Raw genomic sequence first — 12,548 nt, forward strand, 5'->3', positions numbered from 1 at the left:
TATATAGCTAACCATTTACTGCTCAATAATCCCTGGAAGCAGGGGTCAGGCAGTGTGGTCCGGGAGACCCCAAGTAAAATGCTGTGTCAGAGACCTCTGTGCTGTATATAGTTAACCATTTACTGCTCAATAATCCCTGGGAGCAGGGGACAGGCAGTGTGGCCTCGGGAGCCGCCAATTAAAAAGCTGTTTCAGAGACCTCTGTGCTGTATATAGTTAACCATTTACTGCTCAATAATCCCTGGGAGCAGGGGACAGGCAATGTGGCCTCGGGAGCCGCCAATTAAAAAGCTGTTTCAGAGACCTCTGTGCTGTATATAGTTAACCATTTACTGCTCAATAATCCCTGGGAGCAGGGTAGAGGCAGTGTGGCCTCGGGAGCCCACAATTAAAAGGCTGTTTCAGAGACCTCTGTGCTGTACGTATTTAACCATTTACTGCTCAATAATCCCTGGGAGCAGGGGTCACGCAGTGTGGCCTCGAGAACCCCAATTAAAAAGCTGATTCAGAGACCTCTGTGCTGTATATGGTTAACCATTTAATTATCAATAATCCCTGGGAGCAGGGAACAGGCAGTGTGGCCTCAGGAGCCCTCAGTTAAAAAGGTGTTTCAGATACTCTGTGCTGCATATAGTTAACCATTTACTGCTCAATAATCCCTGGGAGCAGGGGACAGGCAGTGTGGCCTCGGGAGGCGTCAATTAAAAAGCTGTTTCAGAGACCTCTGTGCTGTATATAGTTAACCATTTATTGCTCAATAATCCCTGGGAGCAGGGTAGAGGCAGTGTGGCCTCGGGAGCCTCCAATTAAAAGGCTGTTTCAGAGACCTCTGTGCTGTATGTATTTAACCATTTACTGCACAATAATCCCTGGGAGCAGGTACAGGCTGTGTGGCCTCGAGAGCACCCAATTAAAAAGCTGTTTCAGAGACCTCTGTGCTGTATGTAGCTAACCATTTACTGCTCAATAATCCCTGGGAGCAGGGGTCAGGCAGTGTGGTCCGGGAGACCCCAATTAAAATGCTGTGTCAGAGACCTCTGTGCTGTATATAGTTAACCATTTACTGCTCAATAATCCCTGGGAGCAGGGGACAGGCAGTGTGGTCCGGGAGCCCCCAATAAAGAAGCTGTTTCAGAGACCTCTGTGCTGTATATAGTTAACCATTTACTGCTCAATAATCCCTGGGAGCAGGGGACAGGCAGTGTGGCCTCGGGAGCCGCCAATTAAAAAGCTGTTTCAGAGACCTCTGTGCTGTATATAGTTAACGATTTACTGCTCAATAATCCGTGGGAGCAGGGTAGAGGCAGTGTGGCCTCGGGAGCCCCCAATTAAAAGGCTGTTTCAGAGACCTCTGTGCTGTTCGTATTTAACCATTTACTGCTCAATAATCCCTGGGAGCAGGGGTCACGCAGTGTGGCCTCGAGAAACCCAATTAAAAAGCTGATTCAGAGAACTCTGTGCTGTATATGGTTAACCATTTAATTATCAATAATCCCTGGGAGCAGGGAACAGGCAGTGTCGTCCGTGAGCCACAATTAAAAATCTGTTTCAGAGACGTCTTTGCTGTATATGGTTAACGATTTACTGCTCAATAATCCCTGGGAGCAGGGGTCAGGCAGTGTGGCCTCGGGAGCTCCCAATTAAAAAGCTGTTTCAGAGACCTCTGTGCTGTATACATTTAACCACTTACTGCTCAATAATCCCTGGGAGCAGGGGACAGGCATTGTGGTCAGGGGCCCACCAGTTAAAATGCTGTGTCAGAGACCACTGCACCTATATATAGTTAACCATTTACTGCTCAATAATCCTTGGTAGCAGGGGACAGGCAGTGTGGCTCTGGTAGCCCCCAATTAAAAAGCTGAATCAGTGACCTCTGTGCTGTATATAGTTAACCATTTACTGCTCAACAATCCCTGGGAGCAGGGTAGAGGCAGTGTGGCCTCGGGAGCCCACAATTAAAAAGCTGTTTCAGAGACCTGTGTGCTGTATATAGCTAACCATTTACTGCTCAATAATCCCTGGGAGCAGGGGTCAGGCAGTGTGGTCCGGGAGACCCCAATTAAAATGCTGTGTCAGAGACCTCTGTGCTGTATATAGTTAACCATTTACTGCTCAATAATCCCTGGGAGCAGGGGACAGGCAGTGTGGTCCGGGAGCCCCCAATAAAAAAGCTGTTTCAGAGACCTCTGTGCTGTATATAGTTAACCATTTACTGCTCAATAATCCCTGGGAGCAGGGGACAGGCAGTGTGGCCTCGGGAGCCGCCAATTAAGAAGCTGTTTCAGAGACCTCTGTGCTGTATATAGTTAACTATTTACTGCTCAATAATCCGTGGGAGCAGGGTAGAGGCAGTGTGGCCTCGGGAGCCCCCATTTAAAAGGCTGTTTCAGAGACCTCTGCGCTGTTCGTATTTAACCATTTACTGCTCAATAATCCCTGGGAGCAGGGGTCACGTAGTGTGGCCTCGAGAAACCCAATTAAAAAGCTGATTCAGAGACCTCTGTGCTGTATATGGTTAACCATTTAATTATCAATAATCCCTGGGAGCAGGGAACAGGCAGTGTCGTCCGTGAGCCACAATTAAAAAGCTGTTTCAGAGACGTCTTTGCTGTATATGGTTAACGATTTACTGCTCAATAATCCCTGGGAGCAGGGGTCAGGCAGGGTGGCCTCGGGAGCTCCCAATTAAAAAGCTGTATCAGAGACCTCTGTGCTGTATATATTTAACCATTTACTGCTCAATAATCCCTGGGAGCAGGGGACAGGCATTGTGGTCAGGGGCCCACCAGTTAAAATGCTGTGTCAGAGACCACTGCACCTATATATAGTTAACCATTTACTGCTCAATAATCCTTGGTAGCAGGGGACAGGCAGTGTGGCTCTGGTAGCCCCCAATTAAAAAGCTGAATCAGTGACCTCTGTGCTGTATATAGTTAACCATTTACTGCTCAACAATCCCTGGGAGCAGGGGACAGGCAGTGAGGCCTCGGGTGCCCCCAATTAAAAAGCTGTTTCAGAGACATCTGTGCTGTATATAGTTAACCATTTACTGCACAATAATCCCTGGGTGCAGGGGACAGGCAGCGTGGTCCGGGAGCCCCCAATTAAAAAGCTGTTTCAGTGACCTCTGTGCTGTATATAGTTAACCATTTACTGCTCAATAATCCCTCGGAGCAGGGGACAGGCAGTGTGGTCCGGGAGCCCCCAATTAAAATGCTGTGTCAGAGAACACTGCGCCTGTATATAGTTAACCATTTATCCTCAATGAACCCTGGGTGCAGGGGACAGGCAGTGTGGCCTCTCAGCACCCAATGAAAAAGCTGTTTGGGAGACCTCTGTGCTGTATACAGTTAACCATTTACTTCCCAATAATCCCTGGCAGCAGGGAAAAGGCAGTGTGGCCTCAGGAGCCCCCAATTAAATGGCTGTTTCAGAGACCTCTGTGCTTTACGTATTTAACCATTTACTGCTCAATAATCCGTGGGAGCAGGGGTCAGGAAGTGTGGCCTCGGGAGCCCCAGTTAAAAAGGTGTTTCAGATAATCTGTGCTGTATATAGTTAACCATTTACTGCTCAATAATCCCAGCGAGTAGGGGGCCGGCAGGGTGGCCTCGGGAGTCCCCAATTAAAAAGCTGTTTCAGAGACCTCTGTGCTGTATATAGCTAACCATTTACTGCTCAATAATCCCTGGGAGCAGGGGTCAGGCAGTGTGGTCCGGGAGACCCCAAATAAAATGCTGTGGCAGAGACCTTTGTGCTGTATATAGTTAATCATTTACTGCTCAATAATCCCTGGGAGCAGGGGACAGGCAGTGTGGCCTCGGGAGCCCATAATTAAAAAGCTATTTCAGAGACCTCTGTGCTGTATTTAGTTAACCATTTACTTTTCAATAATCCCTGGGAGCAGGGGATAGGCAGTGTGGCCTCGGGAGCCCCCAATTAAAATGCTGTGGCAGAGACCTCTGTGCTGTATATAGTTAACCATTTACTGCTCAATAATCCCTGGGAGCAGGGGATAGGCAGTGTGGCCTCGGGAGCCCCCAATTAAAAAGCTGTTTCAGAGACCTCTGTGCTGTATACAGTTAACCATTTACTGCTCAATAATCCCTGGGAGCAGGGAACAGGCAGTGTGGTCCGTGAGCCACCAATTAAAAAGCTGTTTCAGAGACGTCTTTGCTGTATATGGTTAACCATTTACTGCTCAATAATCCCTGGGAGCGGGGGGCAGGCAGGGTGGCCTCGGGAGTCCCCAATTAAAAAGCTGTTTCAGAGACCTATGTGCTGTATATAGCTAACCATTTACTGCTCAACAATCCCTGGGAGCAGGGGTCAGGCAGTGTGGTCCGGGAGACCCCAATTAAAATGCTGTGGCAGAGACCTCTGTGCTGTATATAGTTAACCATTTACTGCTCAATAATCCCAGGGACCAGGGGCCAGGCAGTGTGGTCCGGGAGACCCCAATAAAAAAGCTGTTTCACAGACCTCTGTGCTGTATATAGTTAACCATTTACTGCTCAATAATCACTGGGAGCAGGGGACATGCAGTGTGGTCTCGGGAGCCCCCAATTAAAAGGCTGTTTCAGAGACCTCTGTGCTGTATGTATTTAACCATTTACTGCACAATAATCCCTGGGAGCAGGTACAGGCTGTGTGGCCTCGAGAGCACCCAATTAAAAAGCTGTTTCAGAGACCTCTGTGCTGTATACAGTTAACCATTTACTGCTCAATAATCCCTGGGAGCAGGGAACAGGCAGTGTGGTCCGTGAGCCCCCAATTAAAAAGCTGTTTCAGAGACGCCTTTACTGTATATGGTTAACCATTTACTGCTCAATAATCCCTGGGAGCAGGGGGCAGGCAGGGTGGCCTTGGGAGCCCCCAATTAAACAGCTGTTTCAGAGACCTGTGTGCTGTAAATAGCTAACCATTTACTGCTCAATAATCCCTGGGAGCAGGGGTCAGGCAGTGTGGTCCGGGAGACCCCAATTAAAATGCTGCGTCAGAGACCTCTGTGCTGTATATAGTTAATCATTTACTGCTCAATAATCCCTGGGAGCAGGGGACAGGCAGTGTGGCCTCGGGAGCCGCCAATTAAAAAGCTGTTTCAGAGACCTCTGTGATGTATATAGTTAACCATTTACTGCTCAATAATCCCTGGGAGCAGGGTAGAGGCAGTGTGGCCTCGGGAGCCCCCAATTAAAAAGCTGTTTCAGAGACCTGTGTGCTGTATATAGCTAACCATTTACTGCTCAATAATCCCTGGGAGCCGGGGTCAGGCAGTGTGGTCCGGGAGACCCCAATTAAAATGCTGTGTCAGAGACCTCTGTGCTGTATATAGTTAACCATTTACTGCTCAATAATCCCTGGGAGCAGGGGACAGGCAGTGTGGTCCGGGAGCCCCCAATTAAAAAGCTGTTTCAGAGACCTCTGTGCTGTATATAGTTAACCATTTACTGCTCAATAATCCCTGGGAGCAGGGGACAGGCAGTGTGGCCTCGGGAGCCGCCAATTAAAAAGCTGTTTCAGAGACCTCTGTGCTGTATATAGTTAACTATTTACTGCTCAATAATCCGTGGGAGCAGGGTAGAGGCAGTGTGGCCTCGGGAGCCCCCAATTAAAAGGCTGTTTCAGAGACCTCTGTGCTGTTCGTATTTAACCATTTACTGCTCAATAATCCCTGGGAGCAGGGGTCACGCAGTGTGGCCTCGAGAAACCCAATTAAAAAGCTGATTCAGAGAACTCTGTGCTGTATACGGTTAACCATTTAATTATCAATAATCCCTGGGAGCAGGAAACAGGCAGTGTCGTCCGTGAGCCACAATTAAAAAGCTGTTTCAGAGACGTCTTTGCTGTATATGGTTAACGATTTACTGCTCAATAATCCCTGGGAGCAGGGGTCAGGCAGTGTGGCCTCGGGAGCTCCCAATTAAAAAGCTGTTTCAGAGACCTCTGTGCTGTATACATTTAACCATTTACTGCTCAATAATCCCTGGGAGCTGGGGACAGGCATTGTGGTCAGGGGCCCACCAGTTAAAATGCTGCGTCAGAGACCACTGCACCTATATATAGTTAACCATTTACTGCTCAATAATTCTTGGTAGCATGGGACAGGCAGTGTGGCTCTGGTAGCCCCCAATTAAAAAGCTGAATCAGTGACCTCTGTGCTGTATATAGTTAACCATTTAATTATCAATAATCCCTGGGAGCAGGGAACAGGCAGTGTCGTCCGTGAGCCACAATTAAAAAGCTGTTTCAGAGACGTCTTTGCTGTATATGGTTAACGATTTACTGCTCAATAATCCTTGGTAGCAGGGGACAGCCAGTGTGGCTCTGGTAGCCCCCAATTAAAAAGCTGAATCAGTGACCTCTGTGCTGCATATAATTAACCATTTACTGCTCAACAATCCCTGGGAGCAGGGGACAGGCAGTGTGGCCTCGGGTGCCCCCAATTAAAAAGCTGTTTCAGAGACCTCTGTGCTGTATATAGTTAACCATTTACTGCACAATAATCCCTGGGTGCAGGGGACAGGCAGCGTGGTCCGGGAGCCCCCAATTAAAAAGCTGTTTCAGTGACCTCTGTGCTGTATATAGTTAACCATTTACTGCTCAATAATCCCTGGGAGCAGGGGACAGGCAGTGTGGTCCGAGAGCCCCCAATTAAAATGCTGTGTCAGAGAACACTGCGCCTGTATATAGTTAACCATTTATCCTCAATAAACCCTGGGTGCAGGGGACATGCAGTGTGGCCTCTCAGCACCCAATGAAAAAGCTGTTTGGGAGACCTCTGTGCTGTATACAGTTAACCATTTACTTCCCAGTAATCCCTGGCAGCAGGGAAAAGGCAGTGTGGCCTCAGGAGCCCCCAATTAAATGGCTGTTTCAGAGACCTCTGTGCTTTACGTATTTAACCATTTACTGCTCAATAATCCCTGGGAGCAGGGGTCAGGAAGTGTGGCCTCGGGAGCCCCAGTTAAAAAGGTGTTTCAGATAATCTGTGCTGTATATAGTTAACCATTTACTGCTCAATAATCCCAGCGAGTAGGGGACCGGCAGGGTGGCCTCGGGAGTCCCCAATTAAAAAGCTGTTTCAGAGAACTCTGTGCTGTATATAGCTAACCATTTACTGCTCAATAATCCCTGGGAGCAGGGGTCAGGCAGTGTGGTCCGGGAGACCCCAATTAAAATGCTGTGGCAGAGACCTCTGTGCTGTATATAGTTAACCATTTACTGCTCAATAATCCCTGGGAGCAGGGGACAGGCAGTGTGGCCTCGGGAGCCCCCCATTAAAAAGCTATTTCAGAGACCTCTGTGCTGTATTTAGTTAACCATTTACTTTTCAATAATCCCTGGGAGCAGGGGATAGGCAGTGTGGCCTCGGGAGCCCCCAATTAAAAGGTTGTTTCAGAGACCTCTGTGCTGTATACAGTTAACCATTTACTGCTCAATAATCCCTGGGCGCGGGGGGCAGGCAGGGTGGCCTCGGGAGTCCCCAATTAAAAAGCTGTTTCAGAGACCTATGTGCTGTATATAGCTAACCATTTACTGCTCAATAATCCCTGGGAGCAGGGGTCAGGCAGTGTGGTCCGGGAGACCCCAATTAAAATGCTGTGGCAGAGTCCTCTGTGCTGTATATAGTTAACCATTTACTGCTCAATAAACCCAGGGACCAGGGGCCAGGCAGTGTGGTCCGGGAGACCCCAATTAAAAAGCTGTTTCACAGACCTCTGTGCTATATATAGTTAACCATTTACTGCTCAATAATCACTGGGAGCAGGGGACATGCAGTGTGGCCTCGGGAGCCGCCAATTAAAAAGCTGTTTCAGAGACCTCTGTGCTGTATATAGTTAACCATTTACTGCTCAATAATCCCTGGGAGCAGGATAGAGGCAGTGTGGCCTCGGGAGCCCCCAATTAAAAGGCTGTTTCAGAGACCTCTGTGCTGTACGTATTTAACCATTTACTGCTCAATAATCCCTGGGAGCAGGGGTCACGCAGTGCGGCCTCGAGAACCCCAATTAAAAAGCTGATTCAGAGACCTCTGTGCCTGTATAGAGTTAACCATTTACTGCTCAATAATCCCTGGGAGCAGGGGACAGGCAGGTTGGCCACGGGTGCCCCAATTAAAAAGCTGTTTCAGAGACCTCTGTGCCTGTATAGAGTTAACTATTTACTGCTCAATAATCCCTGGGAGCAGGGGACAGGCAGTGTGGCCACGGGTGCCCCAATTAAAAGGCTGTTTCAGAGACTTCTGTGCTGTATATAGTTAACCATTTACTGCTCAATAATCCCTGGGAGCAGGGGACAGGCAGTGTGGCCTCGGGAGCCCCCAATTAAAAGGCTGTTTCAGAGACCTCTGTGCTGTATACAGTTAACGATTTACTGGTCAATAATCCCTGGGAGCAGGGAACAGGCAGTGTGGTCCGTGAGCCGCCAATTAAAAAGCTGTTTCAGAGACGTCTTTGCTGTATATGGATAACCATTTACTGCTCAATAATCCCTGGGAGCGGGGGCAGGCAGGGTGGCCTCGGGAGTCCCCAATTAAAAAGCTGTTTCAGAGACCTATGTGCTGTATATAGCTAACCATTTACTGCTCAATAATCCCTGGGAGCAGGGGTCAGGCAGTGTGGTCCGGGAGACCCCAATTAAAAAGCTGTTTCAGAGACCTCTGTGCTGTATATCGTTAACCATTTACTGCTCAATAATCCCTGGGAGCAGGGGACAGGCAGTGTGGCCTCGGGAGCCGCCAATTAAAAAGCTGTTTCAGAGACCTCTGTGCTGTATATAGTTAACCATTTACTGCTCAATAATCCCTGGGAGCAGGGAAGAGGCAGTGTGGCCTCGGGAGCCCCCAATTAAAAAGGTGTTGCAGATATACTGTGCTGTATATAGTTAACCATTTACTGCTCAATATTCCCTGGGAGCAGGGGACAGGCAGTGTGGCCTCGGGAGCCGCCAATTAAAAAGCTGTTTTAGAGACCTCTGTGCTGTATATAGTTAACTATTTACTGCTCAATAATCCGTGGGAGCAGGGTAGAGGCAGTGTGGCCTCGGGAGCCCCCATTTAAAAGGCTGTTTCAGAGACCTCTGCGCTGTTCGTATTTAACCATTTACTGCTCAATAATCCCTGGGAGCAGGGGTCACGTAGTGTGGCCTCGAGAAACCCAATTAAAAAGCTGATTCAGAGACCTCTGTGCTGTATATGGTTAACCATTTAATTATCAATAATCCCTGGGAGCAGGGAACAGGCAGTGTCGTCCGTGAGCCACAATTAAAAAGCTGTTTCAGAGACGTCTTTGCTGTATATGGTTAACGATTTACTGCTCAATAATCCCTGGGAGCAGGGGTCAGGCAGTGTGGCCTCGGGAGCTCCCAATTAAAAAGCTGTTTCAGAGACCTCTGTGCTGTATATATTTAACCATTTACTGCTCAATAATCCCTGGGAGCAGGGGACAGGCATTGTGGTCAGGGGCCCACCAGTTAAAATGCTGTGTCAGAGTCCACTGCACCTATATATAGTTAACCATTTACTGCTCAATAATCCTTGGTAGCAGGGGACAGACAGTGTGGCTCTGGTAGCCCCCAATTAAAAAGCTGAATCAGTGACGTCTGTGCTGCATATAGTTAACCATTTACTGCTCAACAATCCCTGGGAGCAGGGGACAGGCAGTGTGGCCTCGGGTGCCCCCAATTAAAAAGCTGTTTCAGAGACCTCTGTGCTGTATATAGTTAACCATTTACTGCACAATAATCCCTGGGTGCAGGGGACAGGCAGCGTGGTCCGGGAGCCCCCAATTAAAAAGCTGTTTCAGTGACCTCTGTGCTGTATATAGTTAACCATTTACTGCTCAATAATCCCTGGGAGCAGGGGACAGGCAGTGTGGTCCGGGAGCCCCCAATTAAAATGCTGTGTCAGAGAACACTGCGCCTGTATATAGTTAACCATTTATCCTCAATAAACCCTGGGTGCAGGGGACAGGCAGTGTGGCCTCTCAGCACCCAATGAAAAAGCTGTTTGGGAGACCTCTGTGCTGTATAAAGTTAACCATTCACTTCCCAATAATCCCTGGCAGCAGGGAAAAGGCAGTGTGGCCTCAGGAGCCCCCAATTAAATGGCTGTTTCAGAGACCTCTGTGCTTTACGTATTTAACCATTTACTGCTCAATAATCCCTGGGAGCAGGGGTCAGGAAGTGTGGCCTCGGGAGCCCCAGTTAAAAAGGTGTTTCAGATAATCTGTGCTGTATATAGTTAACCATTTACTGCTCAATAATCCCAGCGAGTAGGGGGCCGGCAGGGTGGCCTCGGGAGTCCCCAATTAAAAAGTTGTTTCAGAGACCTCTGTGCTGTATATAGCTAACCATTTACTGCTCAATAATCCCTGGGAGCAGGGGTCAGGCAGTGTGGTCCGGGAGACCCCAATTAAAATGCTGTGGCAGAGACCTCTGTGCTGTATATAGTTAACCATTTACTGCTCAATAATCCCTGGGAGCAGGGGACAGGCAGTGTGGCCTCGGGAGCCCCCCATTAAAAAGCTATTTCAGAGACCTCTGTGATGTATTTAGTTAACCATTTACTTTTCAATAATCCCTGGGAGCAGGGGATAGGCAGTGTGGCCTCGGGAGCCCCCAATTAAAAGGCTGTTTCAGAGACCTCTGTGCTGTATACAGTTAACCATTTACTGGTCAATAATCCCTGGGAGCAGGGGACAGGCTGTGTGGTCCGGGAGCCCCCAATTAAAATGCTGTGTCAGAGAACACTGCGCCTGTATATAGTTAACCATTTATCCTCAATAAACCCTGGGTGCAGGGGACAGGCAGTGTGGCCTCTCAGCACCCAATGAAAAAGCTGTTTGGGAGACCTCTGTGCTGTATAAAGTTAACCATTCACTTCCCAATAATCCCTGGCAGCAGGGAAAAGGCAGTGTGGCCTCAGGAGCCCCCAATTAAATGGCTGTTTCAGAGACCTCTGTGCTTTACGTATTTAACCATTTACTGCTCAATAATCCCTGGGAGCAGGGGTCAGGAAGTGTGGCCTCGGGAGCCCCAGTTAAAAAGGTGTTTCAGATAATCTGTGCTGTATATAGTTAACCATTTACTGCTCAATAATCCCAGCGAGTAGGGGGCCGGCAGGGTGGCCTCGGGAGTCCCCAATTAAAAAGTTGTTTCAGAGACCTCTGTGCTGTATATAGCTAACCATTTACTGCTCAATAATCCCTGGGAGCAGGGGTCAGGCAGTGTGGTCCGGGAGACCCCAATTAAAATGCTGTGGCAGAGACCTCTGTGCTGTATATAGTTAACCATTTACTGCTCAATAATCCCTGGGAGCAGGGGACAGGCAGTGTGGCCTCGGGAGCCCCCCATTAAAAAGCTATTTCAGAGACCTCTGTGCTGTATTTAGTTAACCATTTACTTTTCAATAATCCCTGGGAGCAGGGGATAGGCAGTGTGGCCTCGGGAGCCCCCAATTAAAAGGCTGTTTCAGAGACCCCTGTGCTGTATACAGTTAACCATTTACTGGTCAATAATCCCTGGGAGCAGGGGACAGGCTGTGTGGTCCGGGAGACCCCAATTAAAATGCTGTGGCAGAGACCTCTGTGCTGTATATAGTTAACCATTGACTGCTCAATAATCCCAGGGACCAGGGGCCAGGCAGTGTGGTCCTGGAGACCCCAATTAAAAAGCTGTTTCACAGACCTCTGTGCTATATATAGTTAACCATTTACTGCTCAATAATCACTGGGAGCAGGGGACATGCAGTGTGGCCTCATGAGCCGCCAATTAAAAACCTGTTTCAGAGACCTCTGTGCTGTATATAGTTAACCATTTACTGCTCAATAATCCCTGGGAGCAGGATAGAGGCAGTGTGGCCTCGGGAGCCCCAATTAAAAGGCTGTTTCAGAGACCTCTGTGCTGTACGTATTTAACCATTTACTGCTCAATAATCCCTGGGAGCAGGGGTCACGCAGTGCGGCCTCGAGAACCCCAATTAAAAAGCTGATTCAGAGACCTCTGTGCCTGTATAGAGTTAACCATTTACTGCTCAATAATCCCTGGGAGCAGGGGACAGGCAGTGTGGCCACGGGTGCCCCAATTAAAAAGCTGTTTCAGAGACCTCTGTGCCTGTATAGAGTTAACTATTTACTGCTCAATAATCCCTGGGAGCAGGGGACAGGCAGTGTGGCCACGGGTGCCCCAATTAAAAGGCTGTTTCAGAGACTTCTGTGCGGTATATAGTTAACCATTTACTGCTCAATAATCCCTGGGAGCAGGGGACAGGCAGTGTGGCCTCGGGAGCACCCAATTAAAAGGCTGTTTCAGAGACCTCTGTGCTGCATACAGTTAACCATTTACTGGTCAATAATCCCTGGGAGCAGGGAACAGGCAGTGTGGTCCGTGAGCCGCCAATTAAAAAGCTGTTTCACAGACGTCTTTGCTGTATATGGTTAACCATTTACTGCTCAATAATCCCTGGGAGCGGGGGGCAGGCAGGGTGGCCTCGGGAGTCCCCAATTAAAAAGCTGTTTCAGAGACCTATGTGCTGTATATAGCTAACC

This window comes from Scyliorhinus torazame, chromosome 23 (genome assembly GCF_047496885.1).
Source record: "Scyliorhinus torazame isolate Kashiwa2021f chromosome 23, sScyTor2.1, whole genome shotgun sequence".
Classification (NCBI taxonomy): domain Eukaryota; kingdom Metazoa; phylum Chordata; class Chondrichthyes; order Carcharhiniformes; family Scyliorhinidae; genus Scyliorhinus; species Scyliorhinus torazame.